Genomic DNA, 11,292 nt, shown 5'->3' on the forward strand with positions numbered 1-11,292 from the left:
CCCCACTGTGATGCCATTGCATAATTATCTGGGCTGGTTGAAAGAATGAAACCTAGTTCAAAATGTATGAGTTCATTTTTATGTTCTACTGAGAAAATTTATTCAGTGTGACTGCTCAGTAGCGACTGCAGTAAAACACCTTAATCCCTGGTTGAAGAAAGGTAATACCTTGACAGATGTGTGCCTCCTACTTTCCTTGCGGCCATGTTTCAACAACAAACCTTTATTTCTGCTTCTTGGCTGTAGCAGGAGAAAAAAAATGAGAGGAGCAATAAAGCAGTCAGACAAATCTCTGGAGCCAGGCAGCAATGCAATAGTAATGACAGATTTTTAATGTGGCGGGAGAGATTGACAGGAAAATGTCTTCAGAGCAAACGCACGCCAGATGGAATGAAAACGGTTTATTGGAGTATGGAGGTGCTACTGAACCGAATAGAGGGTGGGTTTAAGGTGGGTGTTTTACCCCCTTCAAGTAAACAACAACAGTTACCCCAAATCCCCTCATTTGGCTACTGCAGAGACCCCATCTTTCTTTCTTTCTTTTTAAAAAATAAAAATAAAAATGGAAAACAAGGTTTTGTTTCCACAAACTTGCGCAAACTTTGCAAACAAAAGTTTTGAGTTTACCTGTGCTAGGCAAAATGGACTAGGGAAATGGGAAACATTTTTCCTTCTCCCAACTGGCAAGGGATTCAATATTGTTTCATGTGAGTTTGAGTTTATTATCTTTTATAATCAAAGGCGAGTGAGCAAAAAAAGAGATAGAGAATAAAAAGGCAATTATTATTTTTCAAAACTAGGAAAAGTCAGGTGGTGGTGGTTGTTTTTAATCCAGTCAGAAGTCTAGTTAACGCTTTCAGTGCCAGGTTTAAAAACAAAACAGAATTGCTGTGCTTCCTTCCCACTAAAGGAAAGCAACGTTTGGATGTTCTGCAGAATGTTCTCCTAGCAACTCAAATAAAGGTAAAGTGCTATAATATTTTATATGCCATAAAACACGAAGCCACTGAGAACTGAGATAAAAAATGAGCACAAATGAGATGGGTGGGTGGGTGGGGGTAATGTATATCATATGTAATATTAACACTATAATGAACATTAAGCCAGTAAATGGTGAGAGAGAGAGAAAGGGGGAAAGATAAACAAAACACAATTGGGGAAGGGGTGTTTTCTGGAAGGTGCCTTATTTTATTTTAATTTTACAATCTACTATGCTTTCATAATCGCGACAGCTGATTACATACATTCAGTTTATAAGCAATCAGATCGGTTGTGACATAAAACACACACACACCCTATACCATAGGCATTCTTATTTTGAAGATTACCAGGACACATTTGAAAATGAGAAAATGTAGAGGATGCAAAAAGAAATGAAACAGAAAAGGGGGAGGAGAGGAATAAGTCTGGCGTATGCCTTTCCCTAATTTGAACAGTAATTGGATCACAAAGTTCTCTCTTCTCCCAAGTGCTGCTTTTGTTTTGCCTGAAATTCCTGCAGAGTAAAGTTAGGATTTTCCTCATTCCATGCTTGTTATATATGGCCTGCAAAGGGCTCAGTGCAGTTTGTGGGAAGGTAAGGGATGGGGAGGGGAGGCGGCGAAGAGGGGAAGGCGGAGGCTGGAAGCTGGAAGGAAAAAGTCTGCAGTTTTTTCATGTCATTTCATCTGATATCTACAGCACTAGGATAACAAAGCTTTAGGCAAAATGGTTAACACTGACAGGAAAAGTAATTGGCATGGCCTGGTGACAATCACTTTTTTATTTTAAAGATTTACTGATTGTTTCTTTAAATAAAATATATATGAAGGGTTTCACAATTTTATTATCGGGGCCTCTCCTTGCTGTAATATTCTATTTAACCCTCTCTCTGTGTTTGTGTGTGTTTCTGTATTTAGTCTCATGTTTGAGCAAATAAAGTTTGTTTCCTATTTTTTCTCTGCTGATCTCGTTCTCTCGCTTCACAGCAAGTGCGGGGCGTTCTGCATTTTCACTCACCGTTATTTGCCAAAACACTGACACGCAAGCTGATACATGAGACACAAGATTGAAGAAAAGAAATTAAAAACCACCTTAAATGAACGTGCATCCTATTCCAACACAGAGAAACACACACACATGCACGTTGCAGGAAAGAATGGCAGTTTGCTTTTGCCTTTAAAAAAACAAAACTTGCATTCTTTATTTGTTCAGTGAAGGTTGTTCACTGAAATCAGAATTCATCTGTGGCTTAGATTTGTGCAGATTCTTCTGACATGGGTGAGTAGTTAATATATATATATTTGGGGCTGTTGTTTGTAGGTGGTGTTCAAATGTGGGGGTGGTGCCATTGCCTTCTTGGAAAGTTATATCAGTTTATTTCTATGAAATCTCTGAAAAACCCATGTCTCAAGAAACCCAATGCAAGATGTGCATACAAATTAACTTAATCGTTTAATTTCAAAAACTGTCCAAGGCAGTGTGTTACTTACCAGGCTGTCCTCAAACAATTTTACTGTAGCTAGCATGTAATGGAATATTAATCTCTGTTCAGAGACCTGAGCAATATCCAGAGACATTCTGACAAGTTTCGACGGCTGCCTTCATGTAGAATGCCTTCGCCGCTGCTCCTTTTTCTTAAAAAAAAACACAGTTTTGCCAAAGAATTTAGTCTCTCCTATACTTCATTCCTGAAACGCTGCTTTGACAGTGCACAGAATCTATAACATTATTTGAATATCAAATGCTTACACTGATCTTCCCCCCTGAAATTAACTAGCCTAATAGTTTGTGTTTTCAGTCCAGAAGATGCTAAATACAGACTTTCAACCTCAGAGTGTGTTCATTAGTCACTTGCAAATTATTTTTTATTCCTTAAAACCACCAAGTAGATCAGCACGCTCTCATGCACCCCCACACTGTGGAATTTTGATAATGTATGTCCTAACCGCTTAATTGATTGATTAGCTTACTGCCGCTTTCTGAGACACCAAATTTATCTTTAATAGCCGGAGTCAGGCACGGCAGGCAATCGGGAGGGGGGGGGTGTCCCTTGACGTCGATTTGCTCTTAACTGGAAAGTCATTACCACTTAATACATGTAGATTGTGTTGAAAGAAAATTATGTGTAATGAAATGAGGGAAAAATTAGTGGAGTGTTATGGGCGAAAGCAGATGTTACAGAGGAATTATGCTAGCAGAGATAATCACCTTTGCTAGCATTGTGTGTGCTGGGGTGTTAACTCAGAGAGAAAGAGTTGGTGAGTGAGCTAAATAAATGTATTGATTTACACAGATTTGCTCCTCCATCAGTGGCACACACTCAAGCTCAAGGTTTATATTTCAAACACTCAAGCTCACCGCTTTGCCATTTCCCCCTCTCCTCCCCAGTCCTTTCTGCTGCATGCAAATACCCCTGTTGATTTTCTTAGTACCGTGAAGTGAAGAAGTAGCCAAGGCGCGCAGAACACGGTGCTAAGATGTGGACGCTGAGCCCTTCCAGCTGAACGTTAGCCCTTGAGACGTAAGCCACTGAGTATGGTGTCGGGTGTACCTGACAGCCTGGGAAGCTGCAAAATATATAAGGGGAAAACAGAGTGGTGTTGCGAAGGTAGGTTTGGGAACAGTGAGAAATTACAACACAAGATTAAGTCATTAAAAAAGCAGAGACGTCCCCATTTTATTGGAAGAAATTAAGGAACTCCTCTGTTACAGCGCAAGGAAACAGTGATTTATAACAATATCAAAATTAGCAAATAAAATTTATTTTTGAGCATCTAGGATATTATTTATTCTTGTAAGTGCCATCATTTTCAGTGCTGAAAATAGCAAGGTTTGAATTCCTCTGGAATTTATTATTTTTAGGGTGAAGGCTCTGTATTCTACAGAAGGGTTATTTGCATTGAGAATCTCTTCTTCATTGCTCATTCTCTAATAAAATAAAGTTGTGTCTGGAAGATATTACCTTGTAGATATGATTATAAAAGCCGCTGATAATTGGGCTTTTCTGACATATTATTATGTACCTTTGACTTTTAATGAAGCTTTTGCCACTAGGTTTTGTTGGCTAATTACAATAATACACACCTCCTTTCAAGATTCCAAGTCTCCTATTCCCAGTATTCTTGTAGGTTAGCAAGAAGGCTGTCAATTCACTTGTCACTATATTAATGAGTCAAAGAAAAGCAGCCAGCCAGCCAGCAATGAATCAGTTGGAAAACTATGATGAATGCTTCAATAATTAAGGGAATAATTAAATTGCTGAATGTAGGATGGTTCTAAATGAAACAGCTTTTGTGACGGTGTCATATTGTTGTTTATAAAATACAAAAAGGAGCTGCCATTTAAACAATACGGTGGGCAACCCACTTAAACGTATCTGTCTTATCTTCAGTGACTGTGGCTCAATTCCTGCACTCGGACTCAACAACTCGAAGATCCCTTTGCACTGGGCACCTGATGGCAAGCTGCGGGTAGTAACATTTCTGAAAACATGGCTGAACTTCCTACTTGGCATTGCGCCCAATGTTAAGCACACATATCGTGAGAGCTGCCCCTTTGTTGACAATGGTGATTGTATTCGCTGAGGATACACTGGCGTCCTCTTAATACATGTTGTCAACTGTGGACAACACCCAGCGGCGGAGCATATGCTCGCGCTGCCCAGGGTGTGTGTGCTCCCGAGGGGCACGTGGCACGGAGGGTGCCCTCCCAGGCATGGGATAACTGCTCGGGTGCACAGAGTGGCTTGTGCGCCCAGCAGCTGGGGGCACAGAGCGCTGCCAACAGTGGACATTTGGCATGCCGCCCACCAGCAACTCCCAAGCCTCCATTGAGCTGTCAAAACGGCTCGGGGTAGGCTTGGGAGTCGCGGGCAGGCAGTGTGCCAAATCCCCCCCCAGCGAAGACACCCGGGGCAGTTTGCCCCCACCGCACCCCCTTCCTCCACCCCTGACAACAGCCTGCATTCTTAAACACTTGCATGCATGCACTGGGGAGCCCTGACTGTCCTGCAGCTCCCGAACATGCGCCCAAGTCTACCCGAGGTTTCACAACTCCTTACCCTATTGCTGCGGAAAATCCTCATGCAAACCCGGACAGGAAAAGGTGGACTTGCTTTGAGTTCTGAAAGCATCTTGCAAATACATCTTTTCATCTCCCTGAGACTTGGAAACGCAATCCTATTTGTTTGTTTGTTTTTGCACTGTTATTATCTGATTTGTTCGATGCCTTGGGTTCCTTTGGGAAATTAGGCGAAGTAGGAATGCTTAAGATAAATAAAGTCCTATAAACCGACGTTCGTTCGACAGAACACTCTCGGCACAGAGGCCCTGCTGCTAGTATGGCTCCATGTGCTGGACGGACAGATCTGCACCTTGGCAGCATTGCACATGGGTTGCACTGGCAGAATATTCAGATTGGGACTGGCTGCTCACCGGTATGCAACTGGTGTGTTGAATACTGAATAAGGGGTGGAATATGGGGGCACAAAAACACCTTCTCATGGCAATTGGAAGCACCAGCAGCACCCCAAGGGTGAAAGCAGCATGGATTCTAATCTTTCTTCAGAACCCTGTTTGTTTGTTCATATCCTTGCACTTAGTCAATTAGGTAATATTTTTGCAGCTCACCTTTCTCCCAAGGTGGGATTCAAGGCGCCTTACAACATTTAAAAATATCAATTATAAAATACAGAATTATAAAAGCAAACTAGGTAGTTAAAACCTTTTTTTTAAAAAAAAAAGCATCACAACAGATCTGAAACAAGCAAATAAAATATAATTTGCCCTGACAACAGCCCAGTGATAAGCACAATCTATACCAGGCTTCCTCAACCTTGGCCCTCCAGATATTTTTTGCCTACAACTCCCATGATCCCTAGCTAGTCAGGGATGATGGGAGTTGTAGTCCCAAAACATCTGGAGGGCTGAGTTTGAGGAAGCCTGATCTACAGCATAGTTTCCATCAGGTTGTCTGAACAGAATGGTCTTAGCCTGCCAGTGGAAAAAATAACAGAGGGAACCAATACCGCCTCTCTTTGGTGGAATTTCACAATATGGGCAGAGTCACAGGAAAAAAAAAATATCTCTCATGTCTCTGGTCAAAAGAGAGATTGCTTTTGGTCCTGAATTTTAAAGGTGACATGTAAGCCCTATGTAAATCCTCTGGCCCCACCTTGTTATGTATTTCTTGGCTATTTGCACAATGAAATTGCTGATCTAAAAAAGTAAACAATGTGCACACTTCTAGGATAGACTGGCTTGCTGCACAGAACTAGTGTTGTGCCAAAACTTGCCCTGCAAATTTTGAAAGGCTTTCTTCCCATGCACAAGAGCCTTGGATTTCCCCATGTCATTTACAGAATGCTTTAGAATTCCTTTACAATTTCAAAGGGTAGGGACCTTACCAAGAGCTGGGTGTATGTGTGTGTGTGTGTGTGTGTGTGTGTGTGTGTGTGTGGTTCCTCCCCAGGTGCCCACACTTCCCAATCTGAAAAAAAGCATCCTGGTAGCAGTTGCCTCATGACCTCTTCCTCTGGGCTTCAACTGAAATTATGTAAGTCAAGGAGGTGAGCTGCCAAACGCCTGAGATTGGCTCACTGATTGCATTCCTTCTTTTACCTTAAAAATCTCTCCCCACTGATTTCCTTAAAAGTAAGGAGGCTTCATCTTTAAAAGAGCAACAACAGCAACAAGCAATGGTCTGGAGCATGGTAGACAGCCTCCTCAGCTTCCCACACTTATAGGAAAGCCTAGGTGAAAGCACTCAGGAGATGGGAGCACCCAGGAGGGCTGCAGAAGGAAGGCCACTAGAGAGGTAATTTATAGAATGAAAGAAAGGGTGCCTACAAAACTCATTGGCTACCTCAAAAGTAAAGTAAACAGAATAAGATCCTAGCATCCCACCCATGAGCTTTTCACCGAAATCTTCCCTCCTCCTTTGATAGTTTTTGAATGCACTTTCTTTTCTCATTAATTGATGGAGAATGGTATTGGGTGGGAGGGGGAATGGCGAAGAATTTTTCATCACAGCACTGCTGAGGGCTAATTACCGGTACTTAGAAATATACAGTTTTCCATCTTTGTTTTCTTGGAAGACGTCCCTATCATCCCTACTGTTACATCCTGAGGAATAAGAAACCACAGAAGGAAATAACAGCATTGACCAGAAGACAGAACATTTCTCCTACATTCCAATTCTCCCCCCCCCCAAAAAAAAGGTTTCTACTAGACTTTAAATAAATAAAATAAACAACAAAACTACCTTAAATATTTCCTGGACATTTGTGATCCATTCTATTTGCTCAGACCTTTTCAATGTGCTTCCTTTCTGTGTAAGTGCAGACAACCCATTTAGTGTCAGAAAAGTTTATAAGATATCGCTTTCGATCAAGGATGGGGAACCTGTGGCTGTCATGGACTGGTTGAGTGCAAAGAAATGGTGAGAGGAACCAGCTAGGGAACCACCAAGGGTAGAAGACTCTGAGCCTAGGGAGTGGGGTTGAGACAACAAGGAGTGGTCACAGGGAAAAGAGGGAGAATACTGGGAAGAGGAGTTGTTGGAAGCTGAAGGGGCACAAGGCTCAGTGAGTTGTGTGAGCCTGTGGAAGAGAAGTCCAGAATCAGAGGCAGAAGCTGAAGCAGGTATGCAGGAAGAGGGAGGTCACAAGGCAGAAATGAGTCAGGCTAGTGAAGAGTCACACGTATCTCCTCCCCTTGCTATGACAAGCTGCTCTTCCTCTGACTCCCAGAAGCAAGAGAGGTATGAAACAGGAGGAGCAAAGACTGGCTGAATGCAGGCATAGTCTCTGATTGCTTGCAATAAGCCCTGGAGAGAAGAGACATAGACAGCTGTGGGGAGATGGGAACTTTTAGTCTCGGCAACTGTTTTCATCTAACTTTTGAATATATATCAATATAAATAACATGGCCTTCTAAATGCCTGCATGGGAATCCGTTGCCAGACACCGAGGTGCAGAAGCTGCCTGAAAAGCTGACAACTCCATGTACAGCTCCGAGCCTGTCAATCTCAGCCCATCAGTCAATCAGGAGATGCATATGAATAAAGCTTTAATCTATTAACAAATTCAAGCCTTCGGGCTCCTTATTTCTTTATCTGAAGGCTATGTGCTGTCTTTCTTCAATGTCACAATGTACATCTCCCCACACCACAGTGTAACAAACAACACAGTGCAGTTTTGTACCTCCCAAACGCATGCAAACAGCATCCTCCTCCTGGGATATGGTACGATTGGCGAGGGTTGCATTCAGGTTTATTCCATTTCCCCGACGTATCCTTAGTGATGCTTTGGTTTGTTTTACGTGATCTTCCACACAACAGCAAAATCTCTTCTGGAAAATCTAAGGTAGATGCCTTAGTCCACCTCATGGACAGGCTGGCCCTGATGGAAGCAACCATTTCCCCCAGTTATGTTCCATAATGCAAGATCTGGGGGGAAACAAAATGGCGGCCACTAAAAGACAGCAACCCAAATCAACTTGACTGCTAGTAGCAGAAAGCAGGAGTAAAAGTAAGGAAGGCAAAGTTCTAAAATGATTTTTTAAAAACACACACACACACACACAAACCCTAATCTAACCATAAATGAATGTGATGTTAACCCATAGATTTGAAATGTGAATGAAAAGTTTTGATGGATGCAAAACATAGGGAATAATGAATTGAAAAACAATATTTGTCCAGAGGCAATACGCCAGATATGCTCATCCCTTGAGAGTGCATCCTTAGGTCTCTAAAATGGAACTTTCCACATAGATGAGGGAGAAATCATCAGGCTTGAGAGCCAGCGTGGTGTAGTGGTTAAAAGCGGTGGACTTGTAATCTGGTGAAACGGGTTCGCTTCCCCACTCTTCCACATGCAGCTGCTGGGTGACCTTGGGCCAGTCACACTTCTCTGAAGTCTCTCAGCCCCACTCACCTCACAGAGTGTTTGTTGTGGGGGAGGAAGGGAAAGGAGAATGTTAGCCGCTTTGAGACTCCTTAAGGGGAGTGGAAGGCGGGATATCAAGTCCTAACTCTTCCTCTTAAAAAAATAAATTGTCAGGCTTGGAGAAAGCTTAATGCAGAGGTATGAAAAACATCTTGGGGCAGGTGGAGGTGTCTAAGGTGGCAGGTGTGTGAACAAAAGAAGGCCTGAGAATGCCCAGTGAGGGCTGGGCGTAGAACGTTGACTGACCATTGACCTAGGAATTAGAAAACCAGTGCTGGAGTCAATGGAATGGAGTAGCCTGAAAGCAGGCATGACTGGCTGGCTAGAATCCTGAAGAGGACCACTCCACAGTGCAGATTTTTTGTAATGCTAATAATAATAATAATAATAATAATAATAATAATAATAATAATAATATATTTTTTATTTATATCATGCCCTCCGTGGCCAAAGCCAGGCTCAGAGCGGCTAACAAAATAGTGTACATAAAACCACAAAGTCAATTAATTAAAATACATTCTAAAATCAATTCAGAATCAAATTAATGGCAACCATTGGGCTAGAGTTCTATGAGGATTACAGAAGGAGGGGGGGGGGGTCAGACTGTGCCTTGGCCAAAGGCCTGGTGGAACAGCTCTGTCTTGCAGGCCCTGTGGAAAGATGTCAAGTCTTGCAGGGCCCTAGTCTCTTGTGACAGAGCATTCCACCAGATCAGGGCCACGGCTGAAAAAGTCCTGGCTCTGGTCGAGGCCAATCGAACCTCCCTGTGGCCCGGGATCTCCAAGATGTTTTTATTTGAAGACCATAAGGTCCTCTGTGGGACATGCCAGAAGAGGCGGTCCCATAGGTGCGAGGGCCCTAGGCTGTATAGGGCTTTAAAGGTTAAAACCAGCACCTTAAACCTGATCCTGTACTCCACCGGGAGCCAGTGCAGCTGGTATAGCACCGGGCGAATGTGATCCTGCGGTGAGGACCCCGTAAGGAGTCTCTCTGCGGCATTCTGCACCCGCTGGAGTTTCTGGGTCAGTCTCAAGGGCAGCCCCACGTAAGTTTAGGCTTACAGGGTGTTGGAGCCAAGTAAAAGACTGACGGCTTTCTCCATTACACTCTACTTGTGATCTTCCCAGAGAAATCTACCTGGTCACGGCTGTGGGATAAATAATAATAATGGTAGGAAGTCACAGGAAGCCGCCTTAAACTGGATGAGACCACCAGTCTACTTAGCTCAGTGTTGCAAAGCATATGCTCTACTGCTGAGTGACTTCTTTATCTGATCCAGAAAGACAATTAGAAAGTTCCTATGTCATTTCCATTTTTGCTTTGCAACATGGCTTTAAAAACTTTAATAGTTTGATTCATGCCACTCTTCTTAAATTCTGCTACCCTTTCACAGCCTCTGGGGAAAAGAACAAGTAAAAAACAAACAAAAAAACCCCCTCAAATCAACAAAATATCAGGTTACACACTGCTTGGTATATACCATGTAGAATCTAACCACTTACCCATAGCATTGACACGTTACAATAGTTGACAGTTTTTCACCACTGAATGGTTATAATAATAAACTATTCCACAGGCCTATAATTTTGAATCACAAAATTTACCACAAACATAAAGTGCATATGCTACGGAGAAACCATTATGCTCTCCTGGAGATAATAATGATTATCTTGAAACTGAATACAACGTATTAATACAAGGGTTGAAATAAAAAAAGGTTTGACCCATGCATTACACACTGTAAAGTAAGCATTGTATTCATGAGCAATCAGGGCAGCAGTTTACCCTTGGTTTGCTGCTTCAACTGCCACTGATCAGGCCTATGTTGTGGCAGGATTGGCACCTGACCAAGCAATGCCTTGCCTCTCCGAGGATTCATAAGAAGCTGCCTTCGAGCAGGTCAGAGGGTTTGTCAGTCTAACCTAATATTCCCTACTGTGATTGGCAGATGCTTTCCAGGGTTCCAGGCAGAAGGGCTTTCATGCCACTTTCTACGCAACCTTTTGCAAGGGGAGAAGCCAAAGGCTAGGGTTGCCAGAGTCCCCTGGGCTGACCTGAAGTCTCCAGGTTTGCCTGCCCCCCACCCATGTGGCAAGAGGAGAGCTTGACTGTGCAGGTGGTCAAGAGCACCTCACTTTACTTATTTAGTATTGCTGTGTATGCAGCTTGCTGGAGCTTGAGACCGGCAGGAGAGGACCGCCAATTATTGCACAGAATTTCTGGGATTTCTGGCATGCTCTGGGTGACTGGCACATGCTTAAAGTGCTTGGCTTGGCAACATCACCCACCCCTAGATCTCAAGTTTGAGCCCTGAAATCTTAGCATTTGGGATGCTCCTGACCGGGCGTGGGAACTGAACATGG

General features: G+C 43.0%; 1 long non-coding RNA gene across 1 annotated transcript; it reads left to right on the forward strand.

The window, feature by feature from the left end:
- Positions 1-255: 255 nt before the first annotated feature.
- LOC308587489 lies at positions 256-7,241 on the forward strand. The gene is made up of 2 exons (XR_014008409.1): positions 256-2,259; positions 3,370-7,241. It is a non-coding gene; the product is annotated as an uncharacterized lncRNA (long non-coding RNA).
- The last annotated feature ends 4,051 nt before the right edge of the window (positions 7,242-11,292 follow it).

The sequence above is a fragment of the Podarcis bocagei genome (genome assembly GCF_964188305.1).
Source record: "Podarcis bocagei genome assembly, chromosome: 1".
Lineage (NCBI taxonomy): Eukaryota > Metazoa > Chordata > Lepidosauria > Squamata > Lacertidae > Podarcis > Podarcis bocagei.